This window comes from Rutidosis leptorrhynchoides, chromosome 8 (genome assembly GCF_046630445.1).
Source record: "Rutidosis leptorrhynchoides isolate AG116_Rl617_1_P2 chromosome 8, CSIRO_AGI_Rlap_v1, whole genome shotgun sequence".
Lineage (NCBI taxonomy): Eukaryota > Viridiplantae > Streptophyta > Magnoliopsida > Asterales > Asteraceae > Rutidosis > Rutidosis leptorrhynchoides.
This window is the reverse complement of record NC_092340.1, coordinates 54680400-54700037: the sequence shown is the minus strand read 5'-3', so window position 1 is coordinate 54700037 and position 19638 is coordinate 54680400.

Here is a 19638-nt window from a genome sequence, read left to right as displayed (position 1 = left end):
AAAATTCCATTCAAACATTTCAGGGAACATAATGTGATTATCAAACAACCATAACCTTTATTTTGAATATTCAAACTCATGTTATTATAACCTTTTTGAAAAGTTTGAGAGTTTTGGTATTAAAAGAAGTATCAATTTCATCAATAGAACTCAAAATTTCAGTTTCTTCGATGATCTCTACTGAATCTTATCACTACCCCCTTCATTTATACCAAAACATATTAATTAAACATGACAAGTTCACAACATATTGACTAAGTGAGTATGTGTAAAACATAAGAATGCATATAAATAGAAGATTTGATTTTTTCCTGTTTGTCGCATCACGTTTGAGAATCTTAGCAACTTGCTGTCTAGAATAGACAATAGGCACTTCAGAATTCACATTCTAACCATCAAAATTCTCATACAAAGCAGACCTTCAAGCTCACATAGGCTATTAGGTTCTAGCAGCCTAATAGAACGGACTGGATTACTCTCAAACTCACATAATAATAACACCAAAGGAAAACTTAATATGATATATAAAGACACTAACCACTTCCAACAACAACAATGCAAAAGCAACCAAATATATAACAGTTAACAATTTAACATCCGAATACAATCAACATCAAGAATAAAGAGTAGACAATCCATATTAAAACAACTATCTAAAAAGGTACTCGTAATCCCTAAAGAAATAACAAATCGGCAATACCAGAAAACAAATACAGTTTAATATCAAAAAGAAGAAAGAAAGAGAAATAAAAGAACAAATTGCTGATAAAACATACATGATTCCACTGATTGCAAGCAAAAAGCAGTAAATAAATTATGTTCGTTAAAGCCAGATGAAGAAGACGATAACACAATGGTAAAGTGAAAAACAATTACAAAGTGAAAATCAGACCAATCGATTGATTGATAAACGATACCTGAACAACGGTGATATTTGAGTTGAATTGAATGAAACCCTAATTTCTACCCTAAGTCATCGGTAGATTTTTAAAACCACTAAAAAAGGAAAACATCAATTGGTCGATGTAGGGGCTGATTCAAGCGCTAACACCAATTACAGAAGCAAAGCTCCAATAATGGATCGAAGAGCGGCCGTAGGAGAAGAAAGTTTGGGATTTCTACTGCGTGTTTTTTGAACGTCGATGAGAAGATGCCAGCATGAAAATTAGGTTGATTTATTTGTGTGAGCACAATTTTCTCTCACTATGATTATAAAAACATTTGTTATCATATGATTCAAATCCAAATAAATATGGTTTTGAAATGAATGTTTTACGGATCTACACACGTTTTTTCTCTTCATACGTCCCAATTTCCGATTGGGTGACACCCATTTAGATCTTCCGTGAGCTAAATGAGCTGTATCATAACGTAATACATATGTATCTATCTTCTTATATTATAAAGCGTGTTATGATAATCCTACATGTCAACAACTCCTGGTTAATTTCTGCCACGTGTCAGTTCCTCCTTTATTCCTGCCACGTTGCACTCTATCACTTATTTTCATATATTAATTGAATTTTTAAAATTTCTCAATTTAATTTGATATACAGATTTAATTACCTTAAAATATTATATTATCATATAATATTAGAAGTTTTCTAACGACAGTCCTTACGGCTGTCATTAAGAATTAAAATATGCAAAAATGATTGTACATTCAAGCGGTTGAAAGAAGTTATTTTCATGGGATGGTTGAATATTTTCAATATACAACAAAATTTAGCGTGTCCGAATATCTTAATAACAGTCTCTAAGATTGTCATTAGAAAACTTAATAATATAATAGTATATTAATATTAACATATGTTATAATTATATTAATAATATTATATATCATATTATTATTATAAAATTATTTTAAATAATCATCAATAATACGTAGCATTACATTAAACGATACATTAAATTAATTGAATATAAATATTGATAATATATATAAATGGTCATATATTGAAAATCATTTACAATATTTTTTATAGTAATAAAAATAAAAAAATATTTCTTTACTAATATTATAATATTATTTATGAATGGTATTTATATTATATAAAATTAATTTACAATTTGTACATAAATTTAAAATACTACGTTAAAATAATATTTGTAGAATATTATATAAACGCACGTGCTCATATTTTTCAATTGAAATTAAAATAAATATTTGATAATACTTATAGATATTTAGATATATGTTTGTCCTGCTTCGTTTGAAATTTTGACATAATGAAATTAGTTTGTACTAAAAACATGTACAATTATAGATGTACTTAAAGATTTCTTTTAAAACAACTTTTTATGAGTTCATATTTGGTGTTTTATCTATTATTTGTCAATTGAAGTTAAAATGATTCCTACGGACGTGTTCATAATCAATGTGTTATTATTCAATATTATGTTTTCGATCAAATTTTATCAGTAATAAAAGATTTTTTTTATTGTAATTGTATTATACATTTGATAAGTATTAATATTAACGTTATCGATTACTAATTTATACAAATGTCGTGCAACGCACGGACTAATAAAACTAAGTACATATTATATATTATATTAAATAAATGATAGTATGATAATTGGAAAACACTAAAGTCAATTAACTTAGATCATATATAGTAGTGATGGCGTGATGAGGTGTTTTGTAGGGTACAATGCTGATTTGGTAAGTGATATGGTGTGATAGCGTGATGAAGTTTGTAAGAATATGAACTAGGTTCCACCTATTATTTTCTTTTATCTATTTTCTTTTATTTATTTTTCTTATTATTATTATTATTATTATTAATTATTATTAGTATTTAGTTAATAGAATAAAATGATTTTTTTAAACAACACTTTTATTAATCAACACAAAGACGGTTGCATTTTTTACAATTCGACATGATTAAACAAAAAAGAATAATAACGACATTCAAAACATAATACCATAATTAAACAAAACATTAAAAACAACGATAAGTTTCTTAGTTAGAATCCGAATAATAACGACCATCAGTGTCATAAAATGGCCCAACGGGTTCATCTTCATCACCAGAACTTCCAACATAAGCGCCATCATCCCTAAATTCTCGATATACACCTAAAATTTTTCATTATGTATCACCGCTCGCCCTACCAAAGCATATCAATATTAGTAATCTTTAAGAACTGTTTGTGCTAGACAGGTATGTCTTCCTTAAGAAACGCAAGCAAATTCGGTAACGCATAATGGCTCACATCAATACAATACTCTCTTTGCCAACCAGTCTTCACTCCACGGTCAAATTCACCACTATAATTAATCTCTAATATAACATATAACGAACTCATGTTAAACGATAAGTAGAGTGTTTAGAAAAATTAGAAGTTGTAAAGAATTACAAGTGTGATCTGATGAAAAATAAATGTAGTATATATAATAGTAAAAGTATATAGCCGTTTAGGTTTAAAAATAAAACCGTTCGGGGTTTACAAAATATAGCCGTTCACAGTTTAAAAAGTAGCCGTTTATAGTTTATAAAGTAGTCGTTCACAATTTGTATAATATAAAACAATTTATTATAACACAAAAATAAAAATAAAACGATTACAATATATTCAAATTAAGCATTAAAACGATTACAATTTATTCAAATAAAACAATTACAATTCATAAAGTAGTACAATTAAAACAATTACTAAATTAAGCATCGTTGTTTGCACCCGTTGCACCAAAGAATACGTGCTAAATCTACGTATCATATGAATCAACGACTTTAAGAATGATGGTTGGGTAACCTTGATTACCACTAGTATATTGTCATTTCCAAATAATCGGACAATTCTTTCACTTCCAATGCATGGAGTCGATGCTTCCAAGCATTCCCTTTAAATCATGCCTTTCTTCATGAGCGCTATACAAACGAGCTATATCTCTACCCATTGGTTTCCTCAAATATTCATCAACATTCGGTTCAAAAATACATTTACAAAACCTATTAAGACAAATAATTGATGTACCTTTGCTCATTTGTAAGTATTCATCAAACATATCCGCTAATGTACCATAAGCCAATTGGTGCGGATGTACATTTTTGTATCGTAGTAAAACCATGTCGACCAATGGCATCATTTTTTTGTTTAAAAGATTCAAAATGTCTTGGTAAAGGTTCTATACATCGTTGACGATACTAAAAAATAGTGATTTAATTACTCATTCGAAAGAGTCTTTTAAAAAAATTTCAGGATACATTGGGTACTCCGCAAAGTAGTGCTTATCTAAAGTTTCGGCTGCAACTTCACGATCGCTATGAATGTAAATTTGAGACCTTGGAACTCAATCAGTAGAACTTTCACTCTCTTCAACATCTAATTCTTCAGCGTATGCTCGTAAAATGATCCAACTCGTATTCGTCATCCAATTCCTAAATATCGAAAATTTAAAACAAAGCTTGCATATTGAAATTTGTTTATAAAAAGTTTAGAAATAATAAGAGAATATTGAAAGAAATGTTTGAAAAAAAAATGATATGTGTAATGTGGTATTTATCAAAAAAGAATTTGATTTTTTTATATTAACGGCTATAAAGCCGTTTGATTAACAACGTGACACCATCCCAATCGCAGCTTCCATCCTCATGCCAATCTCCCCCGTGATGCAGCCATCACGCCACCCAAAATTTTGCACCATCACGCGGCATTGTGGGGACATGGTGGCGTGATGGTGTCAAAATCCATACGGTCACGCCGCGTTAACAACGGTCTTTAATTAAATACAGTGTAAAATTTTGAGTTTGTGTTTCTCTTATTTTTATTGGTCAAACTCCTTCGTCTCAGTTTAATAGTGTACGGACAAAATTATACAATTTAAGAATATGTTATTATCAAACTATACTTTTTATTTAATTTAATGTATATAGTGGAATTAAAAAAAGAACTTTACCGTATTATTTTAAAAATTGACTATTAATTGAAAACATTCTAAAAATTCAAACGTAAACTATTAAGAGACTGAATAATTTTCTATAAAAAATTATTGTCTAAACAATTTAAATTGTCATACTGCGAAAACATTACATTTATATTCTCTTTAGCATTGCATGCACAAGAGATTTTTTTTCTCCAAATAATTTTTTCTTGAAATATTTGCATTTACAAAACATGTAAATATTCCAATAAATTCTAGAAACACAATTCCAAAGATCCCTTTAATTCCATGCATACCGTTTTATATGATGACTAAATATGAACTGATATAACTTTAACCGAAGAAAGTAGCTACCAAGAGCATGAGGTATCATAGGTCGGATTCGGCGTCCACCAAAATCAACACCGGAAACGGTGGTAGAATCGACACTGTGTTGGTGTCAATTCTGGCATCAACTTTTTTTCTCTCTCTCAACTTTCTACACTCAAATAAACCATTTAATCCAACTTTCAAGACCGAAGCATGGATCTTGTGACGCCCCGTACAAAATCATCGTGTACGGATCATCAACAACATGATCATTACAAGGTCAAACACTATATGCTGTTTAAAAAACCAGTTTTGCATTCATGAAAAGATAACTTCAATTGTTTTACAAAAGATAACGTGACACAAAAGTCGTTACAAAGCCATTATTCAAAATAACATAAGTTGTGAATGCAAAATGAAAGTTCCATGATTGAGACATCTCTAAGTAATGCAGCGGAAGTCTAACACAGCAAGTCTATAACACCAAGACATCAAGTCTAACAGCAGAAGCAACAACGTCTAAGCACCTGAGAAATACATGCTTATAAAGTCAACACGAATGTTGGTGAGCTATAGTTTGTTTGTAATCAGTAAATATAATGACCCGTCCTAATCCATCTGGACGAATACATTACATTTGGTTACATCGCGAGGTACTTGACCTCTATATGATACATTTTACAAACATTGCATTCGTTTTTAAAAGACAAACTTTCATTACATCGAAAGTTGACGACATGCATACCATTTCATAATATATCCAAACTATAAACGACTTAATAATAATCTTGATAAACTCAATGACTCGAATGCAACGTCTTTTGAAATATGCCATGATTGACTTCAAGTAATATCTTTAAAATGAGCAAATGCACAGCGGAAGATTTCTTTCATACCTGAGAATAAACATGCTTTCAAGTGTCAACCAAAAGGTTGGTGAGTTCATAGGTTTAACATAAAACAATAAAATTCAACATTTTGATAGACCATAAGATTTCCGTTTATAAATATATGTACACTCGCAAGTGTATAAAAGTATTCTATAAGTTGTTGAGCGCTTCGGTAACCATACTTAACAATTAATGTGGCATATTCCCTTTATTATGAAATCTCCCTACACTGTACCAAGTGTAGTAAAAATGAAGTACTATGCAACCGTTTACGATACTAGAGCGACTAGCCCGGTTGGGGTGGTCAAACCCGATAGATCTATCAATAGGATTCGTGCTTACATGTTCTTCCAACATGTAAATATTAGTTACCAAGCTACTAGGGAAGATATGCAAGGTGGTACAACTCAACGTAGAATATATTTTAAGTACTTGTGTCTATTTCGTCAAACATAAAAGCAGCGCATGTATTCTCAGCCTAAAAATATATATTGCAAAAGCAATTAAAAAGGGAGCAAATGAAACTCACCATACTGTATTTTGTAGTAAAAATACATATGACGACATTGAACAAGTATAGGGTTGGCCTCGGACTCACGAACCTATATCATTTGTATATATATTAATACATATTCTTGTAATCGAACAATTATGTATATATTATTATTAGTGATATAAATTTTATATTAATAACTTATATTCATTTTATATAAAAATATTAAGTTTCGTTATGTTATATGTAATAAATATATTTATATTTTTATATATATATATTATTTGTTAGTTAAAACGGTACTTTAATAATACTTAGGTGATATTTGAAATAATAATAGTGTTAATACTGATATTAATAAAATTGATAATATTATCTATAGTTCTATTAATAACTATATTAATGGTAGTTTTCAATAATCAATCTCATAAAAATAATAATATCAGTAGTTTTTAATAAAATGAAAGATTTAATAATAATGGTTATGAAATTATTAATTTTTGATAATAATACATAATTCTTAATAATAATAATATCTACAAAATATCTATTTTGTTGCTTATGATAATAAATTTAATTATAACCTTACTAATAATTATATTCACAATAATAATGATATTGTTACTAATAATTTTGTGGATAATAACACTAATAATACCAACAATTTATAAAATGATACTAATAATAATATTTATAATAATAATTTGTGTTACGTTCATAATAATGTTAATAATAATAATAATGATCATAATTATATATATTATTATTAATGATAATAAGAACAATAATACTAAGTTATGATAGTGATATTTGTAATAATAACAATTACAACAATGATAATTAATACTAGTAATAACAATACAATAATAATAATAATAATAATAATAATAATAATAATAATAATAATAATAATAATAATAATAATAATAATAATAAAAATAATAATAGATAAAAGTAAATAGGCTACGTTATCAAAGGAGGTTTTAAAAATAAACATGACGCAGTCCGGGCTCGAACCCGAGACCCCTCGTTCACTCTACCAACACCTAAACCATTTGGGATGTGCCCCTTTTTCTGATTTATACTCCAATTTAAATTATATAATACGAATTTATTCTGCTTCTTGTTCTTCTCCTTCTTCAGAAATTTCGAAGGCCAAAGTTCAACTTAATCAAAATATTTTGACAATAAAATTTGTTTAGGAAATGTAAACAACACAGAACCAATTGATTGATGATATCTGGTTCATCAGAATAATAAAATAAAAAGAAATATAGCAGCGGTTTTCTTCAAACATGAACTCGAATTCACTTTTAAGGATTTAAGGAGTTTTAGACTATACTTCCAACATGAAAAAGTTTGCATTCCATTCATAGAAACCTTCTGGATGCTCAATTTGAATTGAAACATTAAAGTAATTGCGAATTTTGTTATGAACACTTCGTTTGACTTTTGGATTTAGAAGTTTGACTAGTAAAATTCGAATTCGATAAGGAAAATTGGATCAGATAAGGATAAATTGGTGTAATACTGATATCGTGAAAAGTTAACTGTTTTCAGATAAGGATAGTTATGAAAATATCTTCAGAAATATCGGAGATATTTATGACGATATTTTGGAATTTCTAAGATCGAAGATTGATGAAGAAAATTTGTCCGCAAGAGTTTAGAGTCAGGAGTAAGGTATTCGTTAATGACTTCAGTAGATACTGAATCATTTGGATTCTTTGAAGATAGATTTATTCTCTGTGATTTTTCTACAGCCTCCTTTTTGATTTGCTCAATCCGTTTTCCAGTTTCAACTTTTCTGAGCTTTGCCAACATACTATTCTTTATCATCAAACTTCTGACTGTTTAAGTCGTGTACAGTTTTTACTGCTGTATTCAGCTTTTTCAGAATTTCAGAATGAAAGATCATAATTCTAACAGACAAATATTATATGTATACATATAACTGTTGATGTAGACATGCTGCGAGATTTCAAAATACTGATTGCTGATTTTCGGTAATCGGTATGGCAATTCTCGTTACAAAATGCAGATGAGTATATGATAGGGTTTCAATGAATATAATGATTTTTCGGAGAGTCAAAGATCAATGATATTGTGAAATGTCCCGTTCTTATTGATTAAAAATGTTCCATATTAATTGATTTCGTTACGAGGTTTTGACCTCTATATGAGACGTTTTTCAAAGACTGCATTCATTTTAAAACAAACCATAACCTTTATTTCATCAATAAAGGTTTAAAAAGCTTTACGTAGATTATCAAATAATGATAATCTAAAATATCCTGTTTACATACGACCATTACATAATACAAATATGTTACAACGAAATAAGTTTCTTGAATGCAGCTTTTACACAATATCATACAAGCATGGACTCCAAATCTCGTCCTTATTTAAGTATGCGACAGCGGAAGCTCTTAATAATCACCTGATAATAAACATGCTTAAAACGTCAACAAAAATGTTGGTGAGTTATAGGTTTAACCTATATATTATTAAATCATAATAATAAACCACAAGATTTCATATTTAAATATACATCCCATGCATAGAGATAAAATTCATTCATATGGTGAACACCTGGTAACCGACATTAACAAGATGCATAAAAGAATATCCCCTATCATTCCGGGAAATCCTTCGGACATGATAAAAACGAATTCGAAGTACTAAAGTATCCGGTACTTTGGATGGGGTTCGTTAGGCCCAATAGATCTATATTTAGGATTCGCGTCAATTAGTAGATCGGTTTACTAATTCTTAGGCTACCAAGCAAAAGGGGCATATTCGGCTTCGATCATTCACCCATATAATGTAGTTTCAATTACTTGTGTCTATTTCGTAAAATATTTATAAAACTGCATGTATTCTCATCCCAAAATATTAGATTTTGAAAGTGGGACTATAACTCACTTTCACAGATTTTTACTTCGTCGGAAAGTAAGACTTGGCAACTGGTTGATTCACGAACCTATAACAAATATGTACATATATATCAAAGTATGTTCAAAATATATTTACAACACTTTTAATACATTTTGATGTTTTAAGTTTATTAAGCCAGCTGTCCTCGTTAGTAACCTACAACTAGTTGTCCACAGTTAGATGTACAGAAATAAATCGATATATATTATCTTGAATCAATCCACGACCCATTGTATACACATCTCAGGCTAGATCACAACTCAAAGTATATATATTTTTGGAATCAACCTCAACCCTGTATAGCTAACTCCAATATTACTACATATAGAGTGTCTATGGTTGTTCCAAATAATATATATACATGGGTCGATATGATATGTCAAAACATTTGCATACGTGTCTATGGTATCCCAAGATTACATAATATATTAGAATACATGTATAACACAATATAAGTTAGCTAGGATATGATTTGTATAGAATTGTTAATATTTCCCGTAGCTACAAAAATTAAAAAATATCCAATCTTGTTTTACCCATAACTTCTTCATTTTAAATCCGTTTTGAGTGAATCAAATTGCTATGATTTCATATTGAACTCTATTTTATGAATCTAAACAGAAAAAGTATAGGTTTATAGTTGGAAATATAAGTTACAAGTCGTTTTTGTAAGAGGTAGTCATTTCAGTCGAAAGAATGACGTCTTGATGACCATTTTGAAAAACATACTTCCACTTTGAGTTTAACCATGATTTTTGGATATAGTTTCATGTTCATAAGAAAAATCATTTTCCCAGAAGAACACCTTTTAAATCAAAGTTTATCATAGTTTTTAATTATTAAACCCAAAACAGCCCGCGGTGTTACTACGACGGCGTATGTCCAGTTTTACAGTGTTTTTCGTGTTTTCAGGTTTTAAATTATTAAGTTAGCATATCATATAGATATAGAACATATATTTAGTTGATTTTAAAATTCAAGTTAGAAGGATTAACTTTTGTTTGCGAACAAGTTTAGAATTAACTAAACTATGTTCTAGTGATTTCAAGTTTAAACCTTCGAATAAGATAGCTTTATATGTATGAATCGAATGATGTTATGAACATCATTACTATCTCAAGTTTTGTGGATAAACCTACTGGAAAAGAGACAAATGGATCTAGCTTCAAAAGATCTTGGATGGCTTGAAAGTTCTTGAAGTAGAATCATGACACGAAAACAAGTTCAAGTAAGATTTCCACTCGAAATAAGATTGTTATAGTTATAGAAATTGAATCAAAGTTTGAATATGAGTATTACCTTATATTAGAAAGATATCTTACTGTAAATTAGAAAGATTTCTTGAGGTTGGATGATCACTCTACAAGATTGGAAGTAAGCTAGCAAACTTGGAAGTATTCTTGATTTTATGAAACTAGAACTTGCAGAATTTATGAAGAACACTTAGAACTTGAAGATAAAACTTGAGAGAGATCAATTAGATGAAGAAAATTGAAGATTGAAAGTGTTTGTAGGTGTTTTTGGTCGTTGGTGTATGGATTAGATATAAAGGATATGTAATTTTGTTTTCATGTAAATAAGTCATGAATGATTACTCATATTTTTGTAATTTTATGAGATATTTCATGCTAGTTGCCAAATGATGGTTCCCACATGTGTTAGGTGACTCACATGGGCTGCTAAGAGCTGATTATTGGAGTGTATATACCAATAGTACATACATCTAAAATCTGTGTATTGTACGAGTACGAATACGGGTGCATACGAGTAGAATTATTGATGAAACTGAACGAGAATGTAATTGTAAGCATTTTTGTTAAGTAGAATTATTTTGATAAGTGTCTTAAAGTCTTTCAAAAGTGTATGAATACATATTAAAACACTACATGTATATACATTTTAACTGAGTCGTTAAGTCATCGTTAGTCGTTACATGTAAGTGTTGTTTTGAAACCTTTAGGTTAACGATCTTGTTAAATGTTGTTAACCCAATGTTTATAATATCAAATAAGATTTTAAATTATTATATTATCATGATAATATGATGTATGAATATCTCTTAATATGATATATATACATTAAATGTCGTTACAACGATAATCGTTACATATATGTCTCGTTTCAAAATCATTAAGTTAGTAGTCTTGCTTTTACATATGTAGTTCATTGTTAATATACTTAATGATATGTTTACTTATCATAATATCATGTTAACTATATATATATATCCATATATATGTCATCATATAGTTTTTTACAAGTTTTAACGTTCGTGAATCACCGGTCAACTTGGGTGGTCAATTGTCTATATGAAACCTATTTCAATTAATCAAGTCTTAACAAGTTTGATTGCTTAACATGTTGAAAACACTTAATCATGTAAATAACAATTTCATTTAATATATATATATATATATATATATATATATATATATATATATATATATATATAAACATGGAAAAGTTTGGGTCACTACAGTACCTACCCGTTAAATAAATTTCGTCCTGAAATTTTAAGCAGTTGGAGGTGTTGACGTATCTTCTGGAAATAAATGCGGGTATTTCTTCTTCATCTGATCTTCTCGTTCTCAGGTGAACTCGGGTCCTCTACGAGCATTCCATCAAACCTTAACAATTGGTATCTTGTTTTGCTTAAGTCTTTTAACCTCACAATCCATTATTTCGACGGGTTCTTCGATGAATTGAAGTTTTTCATTGATTTAGATTTCATCTAACGAAATAGTGAGATCTTTTTTAGGAAAACATTTCTTCAAATTCGAGACGTAGAAAGTGTTATGTACAGTCGCGAGTTGTTGAGGTAACTCAAGTCGGTAAGCTACTGGTCCGACACGATCAATAATCTTGAATGGTCCAATATACCTTAGATTTAATTTCCCTCGTTTACCAAATCGAACAACGCCTTTCCAAGGTGCAACTTTAAGCATGACCATCTCTCCAATTTCAAATTCTATATCTTTTCTTTTAATGTCAGCGTAGCTCTTTTGTGGACTTTGGGCGGTTTTCAACCGTTGTTGAATTTGGATGATCTTCTCAGTAGTTTCTTGTATTATCTCCGGACCCGTAATCTGTCTATCCCCCACTTCACTCCAACAAATTAGAGACCTGCACTTTCTACCATAAAGTGCTTCAAACGGCGCCATCTCAATGCTTGAATGGTAGCTGTTGTTGTAGGAAAATTCTGCTAACGGTAGATGTCGATCCCAACTGTTTCCGAAATCAATCACACATGCTCGTAGCATGTCCTCAAGCGTTTGTATCGTCCTTTCGCTCTGCCCATCAGTTTGTGGATGATAGACAGTACTCATGTCTAGACGAGTTCCTAATGCTTGCTGTAATGTCTACCAAAATCTTGAAATAAATCTGCCATCCCTATCAGAGATAATAGAGATTGGTATTCCATGTCTGGAGACGACTTCCTTCAAATACAGTCGTGCTAACTTCTCCATCTTGTCATCTTCTCTTATTGGCAGGAAGTGTGCTGATTTGGTGAGACGATCAACTATTACCCAAATAGTATCAAAACTACTTGCAGTCCTTGGCAATTTAGTGATGAAATCCATGGTAATGTTTTCCCATTTCCATTCCGGGATTTCGGGTTGTTGAAGTAGACCTGATGGTTTCTGATGCTCAGCTTTGACCTTAGAACACGTCAAACATTCTCCTATGTATTTAGCAACATCGGCTTTCATACCTGGCCACCAAAAATGTTTCTTGAGATCCTTGTAAATCTTCCCCGTTCCAGGATGTATTGAGTATCTGGTTTTATGAGCTTCTCTAAGTACCATTTCTCTCATATCTCCAAATTTTGGTAACCAATCCTTTCAGCCCTATACCGGGTTCCGTCTTCCCGAATATTAAGATGCTTCTCCGATCCTTTGAGTATTTCATCCTTTAAATTTTCCTTTTTTAAAACTCCTTGTTGCGCCTCCTTTATTTAAGTAGTAAGGTTATTGTGAATCATTATATTCATAGATTTTACTCGAATGGGTTCTCTGTCCTTCCTGCTCAAGGCATCGGCTACCACATTTGCCTTCCCCGGGTAGTAACGAATCTCAAAGTCGTAATCATTCAACAATTCAATCCACCTACGCTGCCTCATATTCAGTTGTTTCTGATTAAATATGTGTTAAAGACTTTTGTGGTCGGTATATATAATACTTTTGACCCTATATAAGTAGTGCCTCTAAGTCTTTAATGCAAAAACAACCGCGCCTAATTCTAAATCATGCGTCGTATAATTTTGTTCGTGAATCTTCAATTGTCTAGACGCATAAGCAATTACTTTCGTTCGTTACATTAATACACAACCGAGACCTTGCTTTGAGGTGTCACAATATATCACAAAATCATCATTCCCTTCAGGTAATGACAATATAGGTGCCGTAGTTAACTTTTTCTTCAATAACAGAAACGCTTTCTCTTGTTCATCCTTCCATTCAAATTTCTTCCCTTTATGCGTTAATGCAGTCAAGGGTTTTGCTATTCTGAAAAAGTCTTGGATGAACCTTCTGTAGTAACCAGCTAGTCCTAAAAACTGGAGTATATGTTTCGGAGTTTTCGGGGTTTCCCACTTTTCAACAGTTTCTATCTTTGCCGGATCCACCTTAATACCTTCTTTGTTCACTATGTGACCGAGGAATTGAACTTCTTCCAACCAAAATGCACACTTTGAAAACTTAGCGTACAATTCTTCCTTCCTCAATACTTCTAACACCTTTCTCAAATGTTCACCGTGTTCTTGGTCATTCTTTGAGTAAATAAGTATGTCATCAATGAAAACAATGACAAACTTGTCAAGGTATGGTCCACACACTCGGTTCATAAGGTCCATGAACACATCTGGTGCATTAGTTAAACCAAACGGCATGACCATAAACTCGTAATGACCGTAACGTGTTCTGAAAGCAGTCTTTGGAATATCATCTTCTTTCACCCGCATTTGATGATACTCGGAACGTAAGTCAATCTTTGAATAAACAGACGAGCCTTGTAGTTGATCAAATAAGTCGTCGATTCTCGGTAGTGGGTAGCGGTTCTTGATGGTAAGTTTATTCAACTCTCGGTAGTCAATACACAACCTGAATGTACCATCTTTCTTCTTGACAAACAAAACAGGAGCTCCCCACGGTGATGTGCTTGGTCGAATGAAACCACGCTCAAAAAGTTCTTGTAATTGGCTCTGAAGTTCCTTCATTTCGCTAGGTGCGAGTCTGTATGGAGCACGAGCTATTGGTGCGGCTCCCGGTACAAGGTCTATTTGAAATTCAACTGATCGGTGTGGAGGTAGTCCCGGTAATTCTTTCGAAAATACATCGGGAAATTCTTTTGCGATGGGAATATTATTGATGTTATTTTCTTCGGAATTGACTTTCTCGACGTGTGCTAGCACAGCATAGCAACCTTTTCTTGTTAATTTTTGTGCCTTCATGTTACTAATAAGATTTAACTTTGCGTTGCTCTTTTCTCCGTACACCATTAAGGGTTTTCCTTTTTCTCGTATAATGCAAATTGCATTTTTATAACAAACGATCTCTGCTTTCACTTCTTTCAACCAGTCGATACTGATTATCACATCAAAACTCCCTAACTCTACTGGTATCAAGTCAATCTTAAATGTTTCGCTAACCAGTTTAATTTCTCGATTCTGACATATATTATCTGCTGAAATTAATTTACCATTTGCTAATTCGAGTAAAAATTTACTATCCAAAGGCGTCAATGGGTAACTTAATTTAGCACAAAATTCTCTACTCATATAGCTTCTATCCGCACCCGAATCAAACAAAACATAAGCAGATTTATCGTCAATAAGAAACGTACCCGTAACAAGCTCCGGGTCTTCCTGTGCTTCTGCCGCATTAATATTGAAAACTCTTCCACGGCCCTGTCCATTAGTATTCCCCTGATTCGGGCAATTTCTAATAATGTGGCCCGGTTTTCCACATTTATAACAAACAGCGTTGGTATTACTTGCTCCGACACTATTCGTTTCGGTATTACTTGTTCCGGCATTATTTGCTCCCTTAGTTCTGTTAAACTTTGGTCCGTAGACCTCACACTTTGTTGCGCTATGACCATTTCTTTTACACCTGTTGCAAAATTTCGTGCAAAACTTGATGTGCGGAAAGTGGTATATGAATTGTTGTATGGAAAATACCGGTTTTAAAGATTGCTACACACTAACGGGCAGTGTACCCGATCGTGTAGTAGTATAGTAACTGGTTTAGTTCCGTGTATCGTTCCAAGGACAGTTGTATTAGTCAAACTAGAATTATAAACTATATTATGATTAACTGAGTAAATGAAATTTAAAGGTACAAGATTTATGTTTTGTGGCTTATTTAACGATTAGCCAAATCAGAGAAGAGTAAAAGTAAAAACAATATTTTTGGTCTTCTAAGTTTATAAGTGCAAGGAAAGCAATTAAGATAGTTTTGATATCAAAGAGATGAAATATGCTCATCTAGACTTTTTACCCTCGATGTGAATGTTTATTTAGGATTAAGATCGGATCGATTGGTTATGCACGAGAACTAATTGATCGGTTTACCAAGAGTAGTCTTGAATAAACACTCAAACGGGATTACACGACGCAAGTGATGTTCTTGTCATCTAAGACCTCCTATTTGTAATCAATTAATTCAACTAGTCTAAAGACTTGAATGATGATCAAGCCAATGATGTGTTGATCATGATCCACTCCTATGTCAACTAATGGTTTAGCTTAGTTCATTCCCTTGGTCTGGTTAAATGTTCAATTCACCCAACCCAAGTAATCAATTAAGTGTGGTAATAAGATCCCTATAAACGTCACTAGATAAGGCAAATTACTAACACCTATTAGTTATATGGAATTGAGTAGTGAAAATATGCATGACAGATTCTAGGGAATTGATCGTTCACCTAGACAACTACACATATCAATTAAGCTATCTGAGAGTATCTATAAGAGTCGTTCTTACATTCCTATATAGATTAACTGTTTGAACGCAACTTACCCCTTTTGGTAAAAGACGAGCAAACACTTGTCACTAGGTGTAAATCAATATACTAAATCAGCAAGATGGTGTTTCTTAGTTGAACAAGTGATGTCATGCGAGGTGTATATAAAATAGCTTTATATTTTACAAGGAAATACTATTAAATACGATACAATTTTACACAAGATATTTATTTATTTATAGAATGGATATACTTAAACCTTGCTACAACACTTATAGGCAGTGTACCTAATCGTACAGTAGTGTAGTTTTTAGTAAGTCCGGTTCGTTCCACAGGGAAAATCTTTAAACAAAGCTTAACGCTATATTAGTTTACCTTTATAAAAATACAAATATATATATATATATAAGTAATATTATTATTATAAAGGGGGGTTTTTACCGTTTAATGACCGGTTTGTCGATTTTAAAACTTTAGTCGCAGTTAAAACCAAATGTAAAATATTAAAAAGACTTAATTTAAAGCGTAAAGTAAATAACGATAATGAAATTGCGAATAATAAAAGTGCGATAAAATAAACTTGCGATAATTAAAAAGTACGATAATTAAAAGTGCAATTAAATACAATAAAAATAAAAATGCGATAATTAGAAGTGCAATTAAATATAAAATAAAGGAAATTAAATATGAAATAAAAGAATTATGCTTATTTAAACTTCCGTAATCATGATGTTTGACGTGTTGATTTTAGTTTTATGCCCATGGGTTAATTGTTCTTTGTCCTGGATTATTTAATATGTCCATACGGATTTATCCATAATAGTCCATCAGTCATAAATATAAAGAGCGAAAGCCTTCGTCAAATTATTCTTATTTCCGAAGTCAAATATTCCAACTAATTGGGGATTCGAATTGTAACAAGGTTTTAATACTTTGTTTAATGAATACACCAGGTTATCGACTGCGTGTAAATCAAGGTTTTACTACTTTATTAACAATTACACCAATTACCCTTGAATGTAATTCACCCCTGTTTCAACAAGTCTATTAACTATTAATCCAGTTCCGTGTCCGGTAAAATGAATAATTATTGGTATTTATAGATATCCCGCCCACCGTACCCAGTCAAGCGTATGTGGTTATATATAAATACGTCGAATTATAAGTTTGTATATTAAATTAACAAGGTATTGTTTAGTTAATATAAAACCCATTAATAGCCCATAGTCTAATTTCCACAAGTGTCGTTCTTTTATCCAAACACCAATTATGGTACAAAGCCCAATTACCCAATTTTAGTAATTAGCCCAACATCATGATTACTTCGGATTAAATAAGCATAATAATAACTTAGCTACGAGACATTAAATTAAAAAGGTTAAACATAACTTACAATGATTAAAAATAGCGTAGCGTTACACGGACAGAATTTCGACTTATACCCTTACAACTTTCGCTAACATACCCTTAATATTAGGATTAAAATTAAAATTAAATTAAAATTAAATTAAAATATAAATTATAAATATAAATATTACGTATAGATATAGAGAGATTGATATATATTATGTGGTTTTTGCGATCAGAATTCGTTTGCTTTTATAGGGAGTTTCAGTTTTTGGGGCTCCGCAACTTGCGGCCCTTTCCTTCTTCAAACTCCGCGAGTCGCGGAGATCGTTTTTACAGCTCACCCACATTTGGCTCTTTGTTTGCCGACGATTTTTATAAATATAATATATATATAATTAATATAATTAATTATATATTATATTATATTTATATACATAGTTAACTTGTAATTTTTAGTCCATTGCGTCGAGCGTTGAGAGTTGACTCTGGTCCCGGTTCCGGATTTTCGAACGTCCTTGCGTACTATTTTATATCTTGTACTTTGCGTTTTGAATCTTGTACTCTTGTAATTTCGAGACGTTTCTTATCAATAATTGGAACCTCTTTGATTGTATTTTGTACTTTTGAGCTTTTTGGTCGTTTGCGTCTTCAATTCGTCGAATCTGTCTTTTGTCTTCACCTTTTATTATTTAAACGAATATCACTTTTAAATAGAACAATTGCAACTAAAAGCTTGTCTTTCTTGGGGAATAATGCTATGAAATATATGTTCGTTTTTAGCATTATCAAATATTCCCACACTTGAGCGTTGCTTGTCCTCAAGCAATATAGTCTTGAAATACAAGAATCACTTCTTTATTCTTCACACTTTGTACATCAGTGATTTCTTTACGGCGGTATAAACAATGGTAGTAACGATATGGTTTACAGTCCCACATGACTATAAAAATTTAGATCCATTAAGGAAATTGGATCTTTATGAAAACATTTGATCTTTTGAAAATTAAATCTAGTTTTTACCCTAGATAAGTTTTCCGGAATAACCCTTCACCGGTGTTTGCAAATTATTTTTTTGTGGGTTTGGTGGGTTTCAGATTTGAAAATTTTAGCTCAAAACTTGCGGTTTTGTATTACCCACTTGCTAACCTTGTATTAGGAAAGCAACACGTCCAGTTTACTTGTCCCGTATATTACCTTTCGGTAAACTACCGTCTGGTTGTAAAGGAAAGCGTTGAACAAGCAACTGTTAAGGCAATGTCCCCTAACATGCTTTTAATTATGGTCTATAACGTGTCGGACGCAATTACTATCCTTTGTAGGAGCAATAGTAAAGCTCACCCTTTTAATTTGTCGGTCTGGCACAAGGTCCTGTCTTTGACCATGCTATGCAACCACCGTTCTTACGGTTGACACCCGATTTAGTTCAGGTGACCTAATGAATTCCAGGTGAATTCCTAGGATTTTACGTTCAATGGTAATGAACGCATTGAAAATGGGTTTTCAGAAAACAAATCGGTTTATAATTTGATCAAAATATTTTCTCGTTCAAGCTCGAGTTTAGATATCATTGAATTTCATGATTTTGTAATTCTCAATCTTTAAGGTCAATCTCTAGGATTGAGTAATATCAGTCTTAAAAGCTGATTTTTAATCTTTAAGGAGATTATCCTTTCTGGGGATCTGATTCATTAGTCTTATCCAGCTAATTTGCACGCTGCCCCCCCCCATTGTACGAGATAAATCCTTCTCATGGTTAGGATAAATCTGACCACTTGGCGACCCTATTTTATGCTGAGGTCCGTGGATTT